Genomic DNA, 6,484 nt, shown 5'->3' on the forward strand with positions numbered 1-6,484 from the left:
GCAATTGTGTTTTTCTGAAGGAAATCCTTTTTTTAACTGCCAGGAATTTCAGGCTCCAAACTGGGGGGGAAAAGGGGAGGATTTTTGGCATACCACCAGGTAATTGCCTTCTTTTCCCTTTAGCCATCTGAAGGCGACTGGCTGGAGCCCAAGGATAAAACCACAGCCTCCAAGGGCTGCTGGAAGGGACAGACTTTCAGGAATCCTGGGAGGTTAAGACCAGTCATTTCCCTCCCTACAGACAGGACCTCTTTAAACCACAGCCTAGCCTAACTTTAATGCCTTCCAAAAGGAGAAATTGTATAAACTTCGTCGATCACATGTCCAGTGTTAAAAACAGTATCATAAAACCTTTTCTTTCATTTAAATCAAAGTTTGCCAAGCTTTTTCTGCAAAGGATCAGTAAATAAATATTTGAGCATTCACAGACCATTTGCTCCTATTGCACCCATTTAACTTCTGTAATGTAAAAACAGCCATACACAATATCTAAACAAATGAGCTTGGCTATGTTCTAATAGAACATTATGGACACATGGCACAGTGGGTTAAGGATCCAGCATTTTCACTGCAGCAGCTCAGGTCACTGCAGTGACGAGGATTAGATCACTGGTCTGAGAACTTATGGCATAGCTTGAAAAAAAATGTGTGTTTCTGTGTATATATATATATATATATATATAATGTTCTATAGCCAAGAGTTTAAAAGTCACTCATCTAACTAGAATCTCCGTTTTGCAACATCAGCCCCTTTTCTTCTGCTCTTTCCTCAAAATGAACAGTTTTGTTATTTAGCTCATTTTAAGGGCCTCTCAAATAATCAGCAATTCAAAGAAATTCAGTAAGCCTTATTTTTTTCTATCCCCTCCAAAGAGAAGTGATCCTGTGTTGATCCCCTTGGTAGTAACTCTAATGCTTCTCAAGACGGGAAAATGAAAACACATTAGGACCCTGAGCGTTGGAACCTATTTATCTCCCCAGGCTTATCTCCTCTCATTCTCTTCTTTGATCACAGCCTTTCAGTCACAAGGATCCCTGAGGACTTAAAGTTCATTCCGGCCCCAGGGCCCCTAGGACTTCTGGTTTCCACCCTCTGAAATACTCTCGCTCCAACACACCAGGCCTCTTTCAGCTGATAGTACACACATTTCCTACTCAAAGAGCCTTCCCCAACCACCTTTCTAACATTTCTCTCATTCCTCTACTCAGAACTTTTCAGGATCTCAGTTATGTATTTACTCATCCATGTCTGCCTCCTCCAGTAGACTGTAAATTCCCCAAGAGCAAGATCCATTTCATCTGTGCATCACCCTCTCTCCTGCAGTATAATTCGGGAGGACATGCTCAAGAAATAGTTTTTGAATAACTAAATGAACAAACAAGGAAGGAGATTGTGGCCAGAGAGCACATTAGTGAAGGAAGTGGAGCAGTGAGGATGACAAGGCCTGGCTGTAAAAGCGGGTAGGCGTCCCTGAAGGGCAGTGGACACAGCTCTTTGAATGACGAATGAAGAGGGGGATGTCTGTAAGTACGGAACAATGATGGGGTTGGCAGAAGGCAGTTTCTACTGTTTCCCTATTTCCCTCCCTTCTCTGGAAGCTGGAAAAGGAGCCGCCAGGGATTAAGGCATTTGCTTCTACTCATCCTTATAGCTGCATTTGAATCTTTGCAGCCCTCCTGGAATATAGAAGCTGGAAAACAGCCCAGCAGAGTCAAAATCCTGATTTTGATTCATAAACATGTTATATAAAAAAAATGCAAAGAAAAAGAAATTGTGGTTATGACCTAACCATAGTCAAGAAATCTCTTTGGCTTCCATTGGTTTGGTATTAATGGAAGTCTTTTATGTTCAGAACTTTGTGCTTGTGAGGCCAAGCGGAGGAAGGGAAAATGCAGAAAGCTCCGTCTGCATAATCACCCCCTGCTGGCCCTCCCCAGGTTCAGTGCTCACCCCCTGGTTCTCAGAGGCCCCAGGCTAGCATGAGAAATCAGTGGGAAAATGTTCCTTTAGATGTCAAATCCACAGCTTCTACCAGAAAACAAGGACAGATGAATAAAGCCTCAGGCAAGGACAGGCAGGCCCTTATGTTGCCTGTGTGAACATTCTAAAAATGTCCTCATAAATGCTTAGCCTGGAGTTCCTAGACCAAAAGCTAATACGTTCTGCCCTAAAACACAATTTAGAAAATGAAGGGATCCTTCCTCAGTGTACCTCACCCTCATCCTCATGAAGTAGGACCCTGTTGGAGAGGTGATACAGAGGGAATAATTAAAGTGTATTTTGCCATCTGTGGCTCCCTCCAAAAAAATGACCTTTCCTATAAAAAATTATTTAGGCATTCCTGTTGTGGTTCAGTGAGTTATGAATCCAGCAGGTATCAATGAGGATGCAGGCTCAATCCCTAGCCCCGCTTACTGGGCTAATGACCCAGCATCACCATGAACTGTGGTATATGATGAAGACACGGCTCGGATCCTGCATGGCTGTGGCTGTGGTGTAGGCTGGCAGCTATAGCTCCAATTTGACCCCTAGCCTGGGAACTTTCATATGCCACACCTGCAGCCCTAAAAAGTAAAAAATAAGTAAATAAAAATAAAAAGTTTTTAAATAAAAGTTTTAAATTTGAAATAATTTTAGATTTACAGAAAAGTTAAAACAATAATACAGAGTGCCCTTTGACCCCTCATCCAGTTTCTCCTGGTTTGTTTTTTCTTTTTTGGTGTTTTGTCTTTTAAGGGCCACACCAGCAGCATGTAGAGGTTCCCAGACTAGGGGTCTAATCGGAGCTACAGCTGCCAGTCTACACCACAGCCACAGCAACACCAGATCCAAGCTGCATCTTCGACCTACACCACACCTCACCGCAGCGCCAGATCCTTAACCCACTGAGTGAGGCCAGGGATCGAACCTGCAACCTCATGGTTCCTAGTCGGATTCGTTTCCACCGCGCCACAATGGGAACTCCATTTCTCCTGTTCTTAATGTCTTATGTTACTATAGGACCTTTGTCACAACTAAGGGTCTAACTTTGGTCCACTACTATTAACTAAACAGCCCATTTTATTTAGACTTTCACTAGTTTTTCTGTTCCAGATTCCATCCAGGGTATCACACTACATTTCATCATCATCATGTCTCTTTAGGCTCTTCTGGGCTATGACGTTTTCTCAGATGTTCCTTGTTTCTTGATGACCTTGACAGTTTTGTGGAGTACTGGTCAAATATTTTGTAGACTGTCTCTCAGGTTAGGTTTGTCTGATTTTTTTTTTTTTTTAATAAATCATGAATAGATTGGAGTAATGGGTTTTTGAAGGGAACAGCTCAGAGAAAAGGTACCCTTATATCGGGGTAGATGACATTACATGACATCACTTGGTGCAATTAAGCTTCATCACTAGGTTAAGGCAGAATTTGCTGAGGTTTCTCCACTATAAAGTTACTTTTTCCTCTCTTACTGTAATCTATTCATTGGAAGCAAATCACTAAATCTGTCCTACTCTCAAGAAGATGGAGGAGGAATGGGATAGCAAAGGGGTAGAGTCTCAGTTTACTCCCTGGCGATTTAATACATGTATTAAGTGGAATTCTGTCAGGAAGATTTGTTTCTTCTTCTGAATTAATCAATTCATGAATTCATTTACATCTGCATGGACTCATATATATTAATTTTTATTCTGAGTTATAATACAACACCACAGTATTAATTTTGTTCCTAAAATTGGTCTAGCTTTGCCTGTTTGGGGTTCTTTCAGCTTGTTCCTTGTGTCCCTTTTTGCTTGTTTGTATTTTTAGGGCCGCACCCATGGCAAATGGAAGTTCCCAGGCTAGGGGTCAAATTGGAGCTGCAGCTGCCAGCCTACACCGTAGCCACAGAAATGCAGGATCTGAGCCGAGTCTGAAACCTACACCACAGCTCACAGCAATGCCAGATCCTTAGCCCATTGAGCAAGGCCAGGGATTGAACTCTCGTCCTCATGGGTACTAGTCAGGTTCATTACTGCTGAGCCACTACAGGAACGCTCTTTGTGTCCCTTTGACATGCTCCTGTTCTGGGTGTTGCAAAGCTGGTGCTGGCCCGCTAATGAGTGGGACTGGATCCCCGGTCTCTGGCTGCAGGTCTTGGGATCCTGGAGCCGGTGCTGGCATGCTGGGCAGAGCCAGTTCATAACGTGGCTGGCTGCAGGGTGTGGGTTGTCGTAGAGCTAGTGTAGACCACTGATGGGTAGGACCAGGACCCAGGATCCCAAGTCTCAGGCTTCAGGGTGCTGGGGGTCCTGGAGTTAGTGCTGGCACACTGGTATGTGGGGCAGGGTCCTGGGCCATCTGGTGGACAGGGATTGGGCCTCATAGAGAGTGTGGACCTAGAGGGACTTAAGACAGTAGGCCTACTAGTAGCTGGGGCTGTGTCTTTATCAGGGGGTACTTGCTTGGCGTGAGGTGTCCTGGTACTGGTGCAGAAAGGCTGGTGGGTAAGAACAGGTCTTGGTGCTGATAAACTAGACAGAGAATTCTAGAATAGAACTTGCCAGCTCCAGCATCCACATGGTGGAATGAGTTCCCAAAAATGGTTGCCACCGGAGTCTATGTGCCCCAGGTGAGCTCCAGTTGCCTCCTGCCTCTCTGAGAAGCTCTCCAAGAGTAGCAGGTGGGTCTGATCCAGGCCCCTGTCAAATGACGGCTTCTGCCCCGAATCCTGGCGTGTCTGAGATTTTGTCTACACCCTGTAAGAGTGGAGTGGTTATTTCCCACAGCCCTCTGGCTCTCAGGAAAGTCAGCATTGCTGGCCTTCAAAGCCAAATGTGCTGGGGGCTTATCTTCCTGGCGTGGAGTCTAAAAAATAAAACAAGTGAACAAACGTAACAAAACAGAAATAGAGTTTTGTATACAGAGAACAAACAGATGGTTGCCCAAAGGGAGAGGTTTGGGAAGAAGAAATAGGTGAGGGAGATTAGGAGGAAATAAATGCCACAGGTAAGATCTGTACAGTGTGGGGAATATAGTCAATAACTATGTAATATCTTCACAGGGTGACAGGTCATAACCAGACCTATCAGGGTGATTATTTACTTATTTATTTGTCTCTAAGGGCCGCTCCCGTGGCATATGGAGGTTCCCAGGCTAAGGGTCGAATCGGAGCTGTAGCCACCGGCCAACACCAGAGCCACAGCAACGAGGGATCCGATCCACGTCTGCGACCTACACTACAGCTCATGGCAACGAGAGATCCTTCACCCACCAAGCGAGGCCAGGGATTGAACCCGCATCCTCATGAATACTAGTTGGATCCGTTAACCTCTGAGCCACAGCGGGAATCCGAAGTACTGTACTTTGAAGGTTTATTTATCACAGCAGCTGGAGTTACTTACCTGTGTAATACACAGTGGAATTCACCTTTGGGGGTATTTTGCCAACTGCTATGTCCTGCGTCTTTGAGAACATGGATTTTCCCTTCTGCACAAATGCGAGTGGGCTCTTCGAGTGATGAACTGACCTTTCCTAAGAGAAGTCTGGTTTTTGCCCTCAGCGTCTGGGAGGTGAGATTCAGGTCCCTGGCAGTTCTTGCCTGATATGAATCTCTTTATGTGCTGAGGGTTTTAGCCACTGGGCAGTCTAGAAATGTGACTTGTGAGGGTTTGGATGACACCATATCAGTTCTGCGCTCTGAAAGGACTGGAGACTAAAGATGTTAGTGCAAGCTCTGGGAGAGATGGAGAATAAAGATCTGCCTGAGGACCAGTTTGTGAGGAGCCCAGTACAAGGTAGGAGGACGTTACTGTGCACTTGACTGCACAGGGAGAGGATCCCCAGAAGCATCTTGGAACCTCTCCTGGCCCTATTTGTCTCTTCTCTTGACGATTTTACTTTTTTTTTTTTTTTTTTTGTCTTTTTAGGACTGCACCCAGGGCGTATGGAAGTTCCCAGGCAGGAAGTCCAATCAGGCCTATAGCTGCCGGCCTGCACCACAGCCATAGCACCACAGGATCCAAGCTGCATCTGTGACCTACACCCCAGCTCACAGCAACACCGGATCCTTAACCCACTGAGCGAGGCCAGGGATTGAACTCAAGTCCCCAGGGATACTAGTTGGGTTCCTAACACACTGAGCCACAACAGTACTCCCAGTACTCTCAGATTTTTTTTTTTTTTTTTTTTTGCTGCACCTGCAGCATACAGAAGTTCCTGGGCCAGGGATTAAACTCAAGCCACAGCAGTAACCCAAGCAATAGCAATGACAACACTGAGTCCTTAAAACTGCCAGTCCTGGCTGACTTTAACTTGTTTTCTTTTTCTGTAATAAACGGTAATAAGGATAGGAGTTTTGGGTGAGTTCTGTGAGGCTCACTGGTTTGGAGAACCTCTGAACTTGTGCTTGGTGTCAGAAGTAAGGACAGTCAGAGTTCCCTTCATGGCTCAGAGGTTAACGAATCCGACTAGGATCCATGAGGTTTCAGGTTCGATCCCTGGCCTCAATCAGTGGGTTAA

Source organism: Sus scrofa, chromosome 15 (assembly GCF_000003025.6).
Source record: "Sus scrofa isolate TJ Tabasco breed Duroc chromosome 15, Sscrofa11.1, whole genome shotgun sequence".
In the NCBI taxonomy this organism is placed as follows: Eukaryota; Metazoa; Chordata; class Mammalia; order Artiodactyla; family Suidae; genus Sus; species Sus scrofa.